The 14,678-nt window shown below is 37.4% G+C and overlaps 1 protein-coding gene across 2 annotated transcripts in view; it reads right to left on the reverse strand.

Moving 5' to 3' along the window:
- LARGE1 (LARGE xylosyl- and glucuronyltransferase 1) overlaps positions 1–14,678 on the reverse strand; it is a 282,272-nt gene that overhangs the window by 252,542 nt on the left and 15,052 nt on the right. The window contains exons 3-4 of one of the 2 annotated variants that reach the window (XM_068664920.1): positions 9,954–10,008; positions 9,378–9,543 (exon numbers count right to left, since the gene is read on the reverse strand). The exons of the other annotated variant lie outside the window; for it this stretch is intronic. The gene's annotated coding sequence lies outside the window, so the exon portion shown is untranslated. The remainder of the gene's footprint in view (positions 1–9,377; positions 9,544–9,953; positions 10,009–14,678) is intronic. 2 annotated transcript variants of the gene reach the window in all.

Raw genomic sequence — 14,678 nt, forward strand, 5'->3', positions numbered from 1 at the left:
GGCAGATGAAAATTTTCCACATAAACGGATCAGGAGAAATAGCTTCAGTAACTGAAAGAACTGTGTGTTATACCTTCAGTATATCTAATAACAGCTATAACCCTGCCAACTCCCAGCCTTGAGAACTGAGCTTGGCAAAATCTTCAGTCTAAAGTAAGTGTATTTGTTTTAAAACTTTTATTACTGGAAAACATTCTAGAAAGTTGGATTATAACATCACTTTCTTTTAAACAATTGTGTATTATGGATTTGACAGGCTCTGCCAGTAACAAATACGCTCTCCCACTCACCAACTGTGGGTAAGAAATTTTGCAAGGCAAATGGACACAAGATTTATTGCCTTCTGCAAATCTTTAAGTTTCATTTACATACATATTTACATACATCGTAAGGTTGCAAAGATGCTCAAAGCCCTGCTGTAAGACTGTCACTCCCTGAAGCTAGAAAGACAGCCTGAGACAAGAGGTACGAGGGTTTTTTGTGTCTAATGAAGCAGCCTAGCTTCACCTTTTAAAATCAGATGTAGGTCTACAACTCTCACAAAGCTTCAACTCCCCTTTCTACTTCCTGAATTAGAGTATTTACCTGAATTGCCACCAGTACTTCTTACTTCGACTTCGTACAGGAACCACGCCTGACTGACTAGTGAAAGGACCTATTCCCTGGTAGCCTGTCAAAGGTGTTACAGAAATATGTCCTACTGCATCAGTATTTCATATCTCCTGGCCCCAGACAGAAAATGATCAAAAGTGGGGGAAGGTTGCATAGCATCCCCAACAGTGAAAAAACACCTTTTCTTGTTAGAACAAACTTGACACCACTTTAGCAACCTGTCATAAAATCAGAAAGATTCCCACAATGGTTTACATAGTTCCCTATCCTTTGCCACTGCCATGAATCTTGCAGTACCTGTTAAATCCTCCCTTTAGATGTCACATATTGCTCTAAGATAAGCAATTATTTCTGTTACTGTTTGCTTTATTACCAAGCTCCACAGAGTGCAATGTATACAGGTAATTTTCACTTCAGCTTAGCTAACCATACGCTGAATCTTTTAAAACTATTTTACTGACAAACATCACTTCAGATGACGAGCTGAGCTCCATTTAAGATTCTGTAGAAGCAGTTTCTTTCTTATAAGTACTTGCAACTTTGCTTTGTCAAGTAATTGAAATATAAAATATCTTGCTTGGTTTCCTCTAAAGCACAAGCAAGTTTTAGTGCTCATAAAAGATTTTTTTTCACTATGTTCTCGGAGGCAGCAGTGCTAAAAGACATCAGACCAGCTTTCACTTCTCAGCAACAAAGACATCTACCTTCATAGAGAGCTACCAGGTGTCCTGCAGCTGGCAGCGTTTCCCCTGCTCTCATTGCAGGAGTTATCTTCTTCAGCCTGTAGTACAAGCATAAATTTCTGATCTTCTAGGCTCTTACACACACGGCCAGCATACACTCCTGAATGCAGTTCTCTCAAATACTACAGTTTTCAAAAGGTACCTAAAGCACTGCAATCCAGAAACAAAACAAAACAATAAATAAATAAAAGGCAGATAATGAACTCCTGTAATATTTCCCCCCTGTTTATCAATACTGGCAGAGAAAGACAGCCATGGTTCTAGCTGCCTGCAACTTAATAAAAACCATCAAGCAAAAGCATGTCTTTCTTCCATTGCTACAAACAGAATAATCCATCACAGAAACTGATAACACAAGAATGGGCAAAGGACTGCTTGACAGTGGAGAAAATTAAGGAAGGAAAGGGAGAAAGCAAAACAGAAGCATAAAAAGACTTCGTCAGAAGTGTTTTTAAAGTTCACAGAGATTTTTCTGTAAAAGAAATTAAAAAATAATAATAAAATACTCATGTCTAATTTAGCAAGAAAATAGCAAAAAGGTTATTTTTTTGACTGGCTCAATGTGAGCTACACCATGAGAAAGAGGTGGACTAGATGACTTCCTGAGGTTCCTTCCAATCTGAATTATTGATGATCTGTGAATTGATGGTAAGCATTAAGAGGTTCCTAAGATTTGCTGCTGGACATCTAGAGGACTGGGAGCACAAGACAATCAGCATATTACTACAGCAATTCAGAGTGACTTTGCAGGAGGAAGGGAAGATAAGACAGTTTTTTGGGGAAGCTCTTCAGGAATCTGACCAAGTTGATAAAGACATGTATGGCATGCTAGACAACACTGGGTCTGTCTAGACATGATGCTTTGGAACAAGTAACTTGCAGACCACTAGTTACTTTAAAAACAGTTTTTATCTCCTACGTTTCCACCCCTACACTTAAAACTGCTTATTTTAAGAAGACATTACATACACCACTGGTCACAGATTTCTGAAGAAAATCAAAGCACAAGAACTTATCTGAACCCAGTGGTTAAGACGGAATAACACCAGAGGCACTGTAGCCCAGAGCTAAGACTCAGGAGATTTTGAAATTCCACCTAAGGAGATACAAAGACATTGGATCTAACTTTTGAGGCAAGAAAGGGAACAGAGGTACATATGCCCCTCAAACCATGAAAACCAGCTTTCAGGAAAGACAGTGGGAATGTGGGTCACAGTGTATTCAAGTATGAAACAAAAATGAGCTATAGAGTTTCTTTTTTATTTTAAAACAACATTTTTGTGTTTATATTCAGGAAGCAATAAAGGAACAACAGAATCAGCATTACTACTGATTTGTTTGTCTAACTAAAATGATGGCATTGACAAATAAATTTGTTTGTATCAAATGAGTAAATCTAAGACCAACTCATAAGAGACGTTTATTTAAAGTATCTTGAAAGTCCATTTCTTCCTCTCTGAAGGTGGATAATGAAACTCAGTCAAGTCAGATTAAGTTTCATATTGTCAGTGTGGTAATGTTTAGGTTTCAGGCAATAACAATTTTGTTGTCCTTTAAAATACGCTTATCACCATCCCATTTTTTTTTCCACAATTCTATCAGCTTTTGCATTTCTTATTTTAAGGAAAACAAGTTATTTTACAGCACTTATATACAGGCTCATTTTAAAGCTTACATATTCTCTTGGCTTGCTTTAAGGACAGATGAAGCTGGCAGTTGTCCACTGAGAGAGTTAGGGGCAGTAAAAAAAAATTCACAACATAAAGTGTTTATTATTCACTAAACACAATTATGACCCAGCAGAAAATGGGCAAACTGGCAGGAGTGATGACAATAATTCTTTAATAGTCTGCTAGAGATTTAGGCAGCATTCCTGCCTACCCCAGGAAATAAGCTAAAACCTCTTGCTGCAGTTTCTCGTTACGAGAAACACTGTCAAGATCTGCAAAGCACTCCTGTTAAGACCGCCTAGGAAAAAAATGGCAGGATGCCTAGTGATTCTCAGGAATGCGAAAAGCACAAACGCTGGCAGTGAAACTCACTTTTTGGTATCATGCATTTAGCTACTGACATGACTGATAGTAACCCCTAGTACACAGACCCTAAGAACTTTAAGTTGTAGACGTATTGGACTCACTTTTTCCCACCTGCACACTGAAGTTTTAGTGTTAGATTATGGGCAAAATCTTCCAAAACACCTCTGCTTCATAAGCACAAATCCCACTTGGAATGACATTTATCCTCATGAGTCATTTCCAGAGACATCCAGTACATCATCTCACAGATGTGTTACTGTAACACAGTATAAATACTCTGGAAAAAAATATGGAGAGGAAGTAATAAAGGTTTTTGCCCTGCAATAGACAAAGTAGGTTGTATTTAGGTATGCAATATTGACTCAAAAGGATTAACCAAGTTAGAACTATTTCAAGTGCCAACTACATTATGTTTGTTCCAAGGGTTAATGAAAGTGCTTGCAACCTTGTTGTAAAAAAAGATAAATAAATTAACTTTTAAATCCACACATATTTACTTTCATAATTTTACACTGCACGAATACCAGGTGCAAATTGACTCAACTTTTCTCCTCTGGAGTTCCCAATATCAGCCATGCATGTTCCTGTACAACTCAGAATGGCATAGCATATTTAATACTGCAGAACAGACCAGCACTCAAGCCCAGGCCTATAGACTAAGATGATCACAAACTTCAGCCCCCCTAAACAGCTACTTTGACTTGTCTTACTACTTCCATTACCCTGTCACCACCAACAAAGAAAAAACTTTTCAGTTTAGTTATAAAGAACTTTTATGTATCTCTGATAGGAGAACCAACTTTTGATGCAAAAATCATCAAGTTGGTTACCTAGTTCTTTCCCAGTGCCAGTAATATACTCTGCATATTGCTACAATTAATTTAGGCTGCCTGGAATAATTAGCAGAAAGAGAAACTCTCCCACTGTGCCAGACCCATGCAGATGCTCGGCTCTGGTGTCAGGACAAGCTAGCATTCTAGCTAAAAAGTGTTTAAAACAATGAGGAAGAGGAGAAACCATGTGATAAATACAGTAACTTTTTTTTTTGTTTTCCCCCAAAGGGCAGTGATAAAAGCTTTCTCATCTAATGACAAAAAGGGCAGCACACGTAGTGATGCTTAGGTTAGGAAGTAGCATGCAGCCTTTAATAAAAGGTCCTGTTTTCACTCTGCAAACTTCAACAGTTAGTGATGAGGGAGTTTTAATGTTGTCTACCATCTTGCACACTGATTTTGCTCAGGTTGATGCACCATGCTTTTTACTTTAAAATGTGGGACAAGGACATCGCTTATGCAATTTCATTACTGCTGGCAGAGCTTTATAATATCTCCCATCATGAATCACTGAGCAGCAAGAAATACTGTTGGTACCTCACATCACAGGACATGCAATCTAACCAACGAGGTTGACCAATGTGCCTGTCTTGCAGGTATCTCAGGATGTTTTAAGGAAAGACATAGGTTAGTGTCACAGCCACTCAAACACCCAAAATGAAACAGTTCAGCCTGCAAAACAGAAAATTACATTTCTGACTGAGAAGTATCTAATAAGTTGATCCCAAAGTGTAAAAACATTCTTCAGTATGGTGAAGTCCACAAAAATTTCAAGATGTCAAGTCATTTTGTAAGGTATATCTACATACTATCTCCTACAGAAAACGTCTGCATAACAGGGATAAGTAACTGGCACATAGGTAAGCTTAATTCTGATTTTCATTTATTTTTATTTTTTTTTAGTTTGAGTGCTTGATTTTTAATTTTATGGTCTTGCATGCTTTCTCTGTGATGCATCTGTGAGCAACTTAAAGGTGCTCGATCTTAATTGTTATTACTACTAGATTCCTAAATGGATACGTTTATTGTTTCATTAATTTTCTTTTAGTTGAACCAAAACGTTCCAGTGAGGATGAGAATTCCTCTGTGCTAAACTAAATAAACACTCAAAAGCAAAGGGTACTGTCATTTTTACTCTGTTTTATATAAATTTCAGTACATATTTATGACAAAATTACAAAACAGAAAAATATCGGAGACGTTTCAACACTGGTTTCCCTCTTTCACTTACTGATTGTTCCTCTCTCATAGCCTGACACTGATAAGAGTTTTTCAATGGTGCATTCTATCAGTAGACCCAAATTCTGGCTCAGACTGTCAGCTACAGTGCTAGGATCTCAGAGGTCCATAGCACAAACCTACATTATCTCACAAGCTCTGCAAGTCCTTTGTGGAGACTTTGAAAGAATTAAAGTTGCTAAACAAAGCTGAGGAGCATACATTTTTTCCTGCAACACAGGGGTGCATCACTGTCACATAACACGAAATGTGAAGGAACAGACACTGGAGCTGTGTTTAGCCCTGTAGCTCAACCTATACCCTCTTTTACAATGCCCGAAGGACAGAACAATTGCTATAGATGTATTTTTCCACCATCTGTATCTGCATTTCTGAAAGAGTAAACTAAATAAAATCTGAAAAAGTGAGTATTTGAACTACTGGAAAGTGTGAAGAGATTTAGCAAAAAATTTGAGCAGTGGGTCTCATATTCAAAAAGGGTAAAAATTTCTGTAGAACATAACAGTCAAAACCATAAGTATTCAGAAACCTTTTATAAAACCTCTAGCATACTAGAAAACATCAGCCTTTTCTCCCAGATGAGAACATGGCCACATCACGTTGATCCCTGCGCAATCACTTCCAAGCAAAATTATCGTAATTAACTGTAATTAGGTCAGAAAATTGAAGCAATTTCTCCAAAATCTCTATTCCAGCTTGGCAGAACACAGCAACCTTCCTGCCTGCGAGAGACTTGCAGACTCTGAGATTATAGTAGTCCAGGTGCGAGCAAGGGAGTCTCTTGACGAGTCCCCCAAACCTGCCCATGCTGCTGCCCCAAGGTCCTGGCTGGACTGTCATTGGGGCAGACAGTTCCACCAGTGACTGCTTCATCATCCCTGAGCTGGTCATGATCTATCCAAAAAGCAGACATCCTCAGCTGATACAAATTTCATAAAGACCCTAGATAACAACAGCCAGGAATAAAACATACTTTCAGTTGATGGGAATCGGCTGCATACCAGGCATCCAACAGAGACTGCACTGATTTTGCCTTTACTCCATACCATTAGGATCTGTATTATTCATAACGCTTCCCAAGATGACTGAAAAGGGGCTGTACACGTCAATCTACAGACAGGTAACATTGCTTCCATCTTCCCCACATTAAGTTGGAGGGCTGTCTGCTGACAATTCATCTGTGGCACAGGCATTTTCATCTTGGAGTAAACACATTCATTCATTCTACTGCTGCAAATGCTGTCCTGGAAGCGTTGTCCTTTGTTATCAACACAGGCCATGCTTTTAACTGTTTTGCTTTCTTTGGCTGTTTCTTCTGGTGCTTACACACATATGTTTCCATTCATAAAAATGTATTTCTCTTGTAAACCTCCACTTCTATATCAGCAGGGGTTAAGTGTGGCTAAGGGTTCTGTTTATCTTTTTCTGGACATGTATTAATACTTACCAGTCTCAACAGATAGATCTGAGGTTTTAGCAATCCTGAAATCTCCATAAATGAAATGTGGCCATGATTGTAAAATAATTTAATCTACAGTGTAAAAAGTCAGTAACCACTTTCTGCCCTCAGATTTCCATAGGGCATAAATGCATGTGCAAACTGTTGTTCTTCCCCTGTAGCAGTAAATTAGTAAGGACAGCTTGTCCAAGAGGACAGCATTCCAGTCATCCAGGTTGGATCATTTAATTCACTCAGCCTACAATTTGACAGCACCAGGTAACAACTGCATGAAATTTATATTATCAAAGGTTGAAACAATGCACATTTAACTAAATGTATCTTTTTCTTGTGTTTTACAAGACTACTGTAGAAGTTGCCATTCAGGCACACAAGGAACATTTAAATATGCAATGGCCAGGCCAGCTGTCACCCCAGCAGACCAGCCTTCCTTTAAAGTATTGTGCTTATTAACTTGGGCCTAATATCCACTTGCAAATGAATTTATAATAATGAATTATCTCCCACTTCTAATATAAACTTGAAATGGAAAGAGAGTCCATGAGATGAAGACAGTACTTTAGTCATGAAACTTTATCACTATACTAGGGAGCAGAACTTTGAACTTGTGGCTAATTACTGATTGGTATGCTGGTTCTGTATGTAAAAATCACTATTGCTTCAGCATGCACAGTGACAGCTCCAATTAATAAACAGAAAAACAATTCTTGGCAGAGAAAACAGAACATGGCCAAACATACTAATGCAGCAGGCTGTTCTTGAATTAACAAGTCTGAACTAGGTAAATATTTTTAAGCCTACATCCAGCTAAAAGAAAATAAAGAAAAAAATAGCAGAACTTACAGCCACTAATAATCTAAAAACTTCTTTTAAGATGAAGCAACTAATCTTTTTTTTTTTTGTTTTGTTTTCTCCCTATTTCTGTTTGCAAATTTAATGGAACAAGTGGAAACTAATTCTTGTCCTGTAAACTACTCAGGACATAGGTGATATCAGGAATGGATCTAGTACACAACATGCGAAGATAAAAAACACGTCAAATATCATTTCTGAATTGGTCCTAGAGTTATTCATTTTTTGAAGGAAACAAGCCTACTCCATCAGTTAAAGTTTTAAACACAAAACAAAAAGCAGAATAATCTTTTCCATTCACACACAGACAGAAATAAATAGAGGCTTTTGTGATATGAACGCTGTAACTGTTCAGATCAGAAAGAGATCAGTATAAATAAGAAAAAAAAATCAATTCAAGGGTACCACCCACTTCCTTTCCTAGAAGATATTCACACAGCTTGTTTAGAGAAGAATGCCAAATACTACCAAAAATCATATGTATGTTGGGAAGACAGGGAAAAAAACTTACATAATAGAATGCACCATGAAAAGCTTGACGATTTTTTTTTTAAATCCTTGTTTTTAATAGTGCTAGGAAGTAGTTAAAGGCATCAGTAGATCTGAAGAGAATTCCATAAAAGTGTGCTTTACTGCTGTTTTACCTACTACTAAATCCCTTGAGGGTAACAGATGACTACTCATCTTCTGAGATTGATGCTGACTGAGATCCGTTCTTCAGTGCGAGTTTCAGGGAGAGCTGAAAGCTGATCACACACTCCACAGATGTCAGCTGGGGGTGGCTCTAGTCAGATGCCTACCCCAAAAACAGAACACTTAAGTCTGAGATGCTTTGGGATCTAGCCAGTCTTCCCATTTGCCTCATGCTCCTATAAAAATCATTCAGGCAACCATAGGGATGAAGTGACCAATTATCATAAAATCTCCCTGAAAAATGCATTTGAAATTATAAAGGATCTTCCATTATTACCAGAAAAGTACCTGTATTACAGTTTAATGCTGTCAGTGCAGGAAAGTAACAGTAGACTCTGCAGTTATCTAGGGAGCTGACTGTCAGAGTTCAGTTATTGATTTTTACTTTGTTCAGAAAAAAATATCAGATTATTGCTTTGGTTAGAGGAAAAGATAGGTTAGTCTTACAGGGAACAAGAATTTGCATATTTCCAGAGGTAGGAGAGGTTAGTTCAAAGCTCAATGCAGAGATTTAAAGAACTCTCATTGAAATATCACCTGTGTTTTTCCTTCAATTATATCTTGTGGGAGGATAATGTTCTTTTGCTGGTAACACTAGCTCTTGGGTTGGTCAAAAAGCAACAAAGAAATTTAGAGGTGCAGGGGGGAGGGATGAGAACAAGAATTACAAATAGCATACATTTTTTTTCTCTTGCTAGAGAAAGTGATCTGAAACTTTTAGATGAGTCCTATTCTTCGGGCATCTGTTGGATATACTTATCTTCTGATTTCCTGAGAAATCTGAAATTTCTTCTTATTCCACCTGAACTATCACATTCACAAAGCTACCCAAAAAAATGTGCTACTATATTCTAAAGATACTCTCCCAAATCGTGATTGTTTGTGTTATTAAATACTCGCTACTACTAACCTTGGTATAGGTATAGCTATCCAGTTTTCCAAGCTCCTGTAACTTTAGTTTTGATTCATGCTCTTTAGAATATTTTCTCAAGGTCAACTGGGCACTGCTGCACTATATTGTCTAAATGGCCTGTGTTTGTAGTTCACAGTGATCAATCAGCTTCCTACAGAAATACCTGGGGAAGGAATTGGGAAATATCATTGACAATAAAAGATAAAAACATTCAGTGGATAAAAACATGAAACATTGTACCTTCTTTACAACTTGAAATCTTAAAAATAAAGATTGAAAATCTCAGTGTTAGGTATAGCTTAACCATTATTTATGGAATTTGATTCCTGGAGCCAGAACAGCTGCCGCAATTCTACAGGCTGATTCCATCAGGCTAGATGATCAGAATAATCCCCCTAGCATTAGCAAGCATCTCATTAAAAAAAAAAAAAAAAAAAAAAAAAAAAGGCAAACGAAAAGACTAAGAAATTAAGATCAACATTTCTGCACTCTCCTCTCCTGGAAAACAAAATGAAAAATACTAAGCACATCTCCTATTGTATCTCAACAAGATATCCATCTGGAAAGTCTTACCTTCCAGATGCCTTCCACTAGTATTTCATTGTCCTGCTCATCTCTGCAACTACCCCTGGGAGGAAAACAAAATACTGCATAGTTTACTGTCAGGCTAACATTCTGAGGGATGAAAAAGACTAAAGGAAATATATTGTAGACCACAGTCAGTTTCAATATAACAACTGCAAACAGCTGAAAAACAGAACTAGATGAATTTGGATAACAGTGTATGTAAAAACGTATAAAAATAAATTAATAAAAGTAAAAAAAAAATCTTATATAGACACAACAGTAAAGTACATACAAAAAAATTAAAATCACAAGTCAATGAGGAAGCCTACCAACTTCTTCCCCTCAAACAACTTGATTGAACTTTCTTTAAACCTTCAGACAATTGTTTTATTAAAAAAAAAAGTAAAAAAAAAGTGTGATGTTAAACCAAACGATTACTACAGTGGTTCAGAGAAATCCACAAAATATTTTCCCCAGGCTTCAGTAGGATGACAAGGTCTCTTCTTCTTCTTATCAGGGAGTCACTTTCATGCCAAAGAACCTTGCCAGCCTGCCAGTGAAGCAAGGGAGAGGCCTTCTGTTAAGCCACAGAGTTTTGGATAGATTTTTTTTTTTTAATACAGTCCTTCAACCTGGAAAGACAGATCTAGTTAGACTCATGAAATGCCTTTCCTTTTGAGTAGCTTAGCCACCTATTTGAGCTCTCTTGGTTCCGCAGGAGCTGTGTGGCTAGAAACTTTCCTGCTTGTTGAAGTAGATTGAATGGGGGGTTCTGGCACCAAGACATTTCCAAGAAAATTGTTCTCACAACAAACAGGTTTACTGAGCACCTAATAAAGGATGAGTTTATTGCTATCAACTGCATCCCTCCTCCTCCCTTCCCCCCCCCCCTTTTTTTCTGTTTGAAGAGTGACTGAATTTACATTAACACCTCTTCCCAACATCAAGGTGCATTGTAATATTACACACAAGAGTTGACTTAAAATATTTCTGGTATATAAATGCAAAAGGATACTCATAAACGAAAGGAAAAAAAAAAAAAAAAACACTTTAGGTTTTACAAGCCTTCCATTCTCTTTTGCCTGTTTTTACTAATTTTCATGCTCACAAAACCTTTCTGAAAACAGCAGTATGCAACTTGCAGAACATGCTCATTCCCTCTACAAACTTTTCTATGTTCCCAGCATCTTCATCCCACTTCAGCTTTACAAACGTTTTTTGCTTATGAGATGCTGAAAATATAGACAGATATAGGAAAATATGGACAGATACAGGCAAACCAAGTGGATCCAGAAGAAAATAGTACGAATTTACACTGTTTTACTCTATTAGGCCAGGAATGTATTTCACATCACCACATGCATAAACCCAACAGCAAAATTATTTATCTTTGATAACATTCCAGAATTCCCCAGTACTATTCAGCTCTCCTTTTTGCCAGTTCCTTACCAGACACAAACAACTATTAAATCCAATTCAAATGAGTGCAATCTTCCAATTGCATGATGTTAGCACAATCACTTAAGGCTTCATCTGTGCTATAAACTGTAGCATTACTTATAAAAGATTTGGGGGTGTTTTCAGGCCATGCTATTTGATTCTTTCCAGTCTTAAATGTTAGCTAAAAAACTCCTTACACTAGAGTAAGTAACAAGTAGAATCACTGCAGAAAATTCACTTAAAGGAAATCATAGGGGTCTCAAACCCCTTATATCCTCCCATGTTGGAAGCACCATATACACGTTCTAAAAATTGAAGCAGTATATGCACCATGCACATCTGGAAAACTAGCTCTGACTTGCTATGGATTTCTGTACACCAGTCTTTCCTCCAGATAAAGAAAATATTCAATTCTTTATTCCTACGTGAAAATACAGAAAGTCCAAAATTTTTAAAATAGTCATTTGAGTTGTCACAACATGATCGTAATAATCTTAAGTGTCTTAACTGAAAAACATGCTACCTTCCTCCTTTACAGTGTTCAGATAACTGAAAAGACAGAATATATGTTCAAGAAGCTTGAAAAAGAAAAGTACCTCAACTTCTTAAGAATATTGACAAAAATCACCTACACTTTTTTAAATTTATAAGTAACAGTTATAAATTTAGAGATGCTATATTTCATTAAAGCTAGAAAAGACAGGCTCATTTGGTGTGATAACATTTACTACAGAAGTATTTTCATTTGCCATTCCATCACCTTCTATTGCACAAGTTGTTACATGCATTTCTCACCACTGTTATTTTGTCTCATAGGTTTTTCAAAGATCCCTGTTCATCAAACGTTTGTCAAAATGAACTCACACATAGCACCAGGCAAAAAGGAGATGAGAGGCAGATGCTTCTGCATGTTAGTGGGCGGGATGGGAAAGAAGCTGGGGAAGCAGCTTTTGCAACCAATCTATTATAGCTATATTCCTTTTAACCATCTACCAGCAACGCACAGATTCACTCGAAATGCATTAAATCCCCTGAACTTATGAAATGATGCATTATTGAAGTCACAGCAGGGAAGCCAACTCAGCTTATCTGACATGAAAGACTTGCTCTAGAACAACTTTTTTTCATTACGAGGTTATGGATAAAAAACAAAGAAAATGTTTTAATGTACAGAGAAGATGCACAGTCACAGAAGCAGCAAGGAAGAAGCACTCTTCTTATTCCCTTCCAGAAGGCCCTGAAGGAAAACTCCTCTCAGAGAGATTTTCCACATCAAAACCAGAAAAACAGATGAGCAACGCCTTAATCTCCTAGTCCACTGCTCCAGCGTGTTAGCTTTCTTCCATGTACTCTTTCTTCAGTTACTCTGGCACATGGTTCTCAGAATATACTAGCTGTCTGAGATCTGAACTCACTTCCATCCTCCACCAATTCTATCACTGCAACATGTAGTACTGTACAACTGAGGTTGCAATAACGTTTATAGGTTGAAGAAATAAATTCAATTTTTCTAATTTCTTCCTCTGCCTCAGACTCCTCATCTTAATATATGCCATTATGGGTTTTAATAATGTACTTTCAGTAAGTAAATTGCAGATTCTACTAATCTATATCCACACATCAACTACACGTTGGCATACATCACGTAAGATTTGTGGGCTACTTGCTAAAATCATTTAGTTGTCTGCTTAGGGCTGCACAGAATATCAATTTCTCATTCTGCCAGTCCAGCTTAAAACCCTAATTTGTATTACGTGTAAAAGAAGCAATTTTCCAATCAGCAATACAATGTAGCATATACACTGCAGGTACAGTACATGTACATCTTATTAGCGTTCCAATATATGAAAAATACAAAAAGAAGAACACTTCTATATAGTATCATAACCGGACAGCTCAAAGCAAGCAGGAAGTCCTTATCTAGATCCATCTAAGCTACTGAAGGTGACATCAGAGGTGAAACGCATAGAGCAAGAATGACTAAATCCATAAATGGCCCCAAATTATTTATTACACGAATATAAGTGACTACAATTATATTGAACAGGCTATTATCAAATCTCTTCAGTGACAAAGCTTTCTGCCAAAGAGGACAAATAAAAACAAGTGCATAAATCACAAGGACATGTGGCTTAAGGCCATTATCCCAGAGGATTACAGAATGGTTTCTGCATCCTCCCTCTTCGCTTTCAGTATTTCCATCTTTGTTTTAATATTGTTGCTATTATTACCAGTGCTATCTGAAGACTAGAGTCCCCTGTAGTTATGAATGGCAAGTAGAAAAACCGTCTCACTTGTTAAGAGAGAATCTGGGGTGTGCTTTAGAGGTACATTCAGTAACCTCAGGATAAGAGTGTGTTTTTAATGAGACCTTCCAGTCTTGTCCAACTGTGTAATGCTTTAATTATTGAGCACTATACGAGGCGTTATGGACTGTGGTTGCCAAGCACTACCAGAGATCCATGGTTTTGCTGTGCTAACCATGGTACAAATACCTCATGAAACTATGCCTGCTCTAAGGTACTCACAAAATCCACAGGACAGTAAGCACAGAGGAAACGGAGCAAATATATCTGTCAGTGGTCACCATGCATTTGGGAATGCCACAAGGTAGTAATAGCTCTCAAACACCATTACTGGTTTCAACTAGACTAGTCAGAACATTCATTACAGACTACAGCGCGTAAACATTCCTCAGTCTAGCTCAAAACAAAGACCAGAGTTAAGGAAAATGGCTAATTTTACACATCGTACAAATTAGGATTTTAGCCTGGACTCCAGACAGAATGAGAAATTTATATTCCACACCGCCCTAAACAGACAACTAAACAATTTTACCAGGTAGCCCACAAATCTTACACAGGTTGTCATACCACCTCAACTTTGTTGAAGTTACAGACATTGCTACATGTATGCTTCTCAATTTTGAAGAACAATTTTCAGAATACTTTGATGTATAGATGATTAAAAAGAACAACTAGCTTACCATGAACTTCTGGTCTCAAGGCAACCCCTCTTTCCCAGAGAGGCACACACCTTGTCACCTACAGTGTGGATCAGAACCTTACTAGTAAAAAACAAAAAATAAACGCAGCTCCAAAGTGAACAGTGGGATCAAAAAACTAGAAGCAAACCCACAAGTTAGAGTGCCAGTGAGGAGGTGGAGGAGACACAAGAACATGCTGTTCTAATCTAAAAGCCATAAGCCTCTAATACAAGAACTTGAACACTGTTTATTAAAACTAGAAAGTTCTTTCTCCTGACTGCTAAGCCACTATTCTCTTAATGACA

Source organism: Anas acuta, chromosome 1, assembly GCF_963932015.1.
Source record: "Anas acuta chromosome 1, bAnaAcu1.1, whole genome shotgun sequence".
In the NCBI taxonomy this organism is placed as follows: domain Eukaryota; kingdom Metazoa; phylum Chordata; class Aves; order Anseriformes; family Anatidae; genus Anas; species Anas acuta.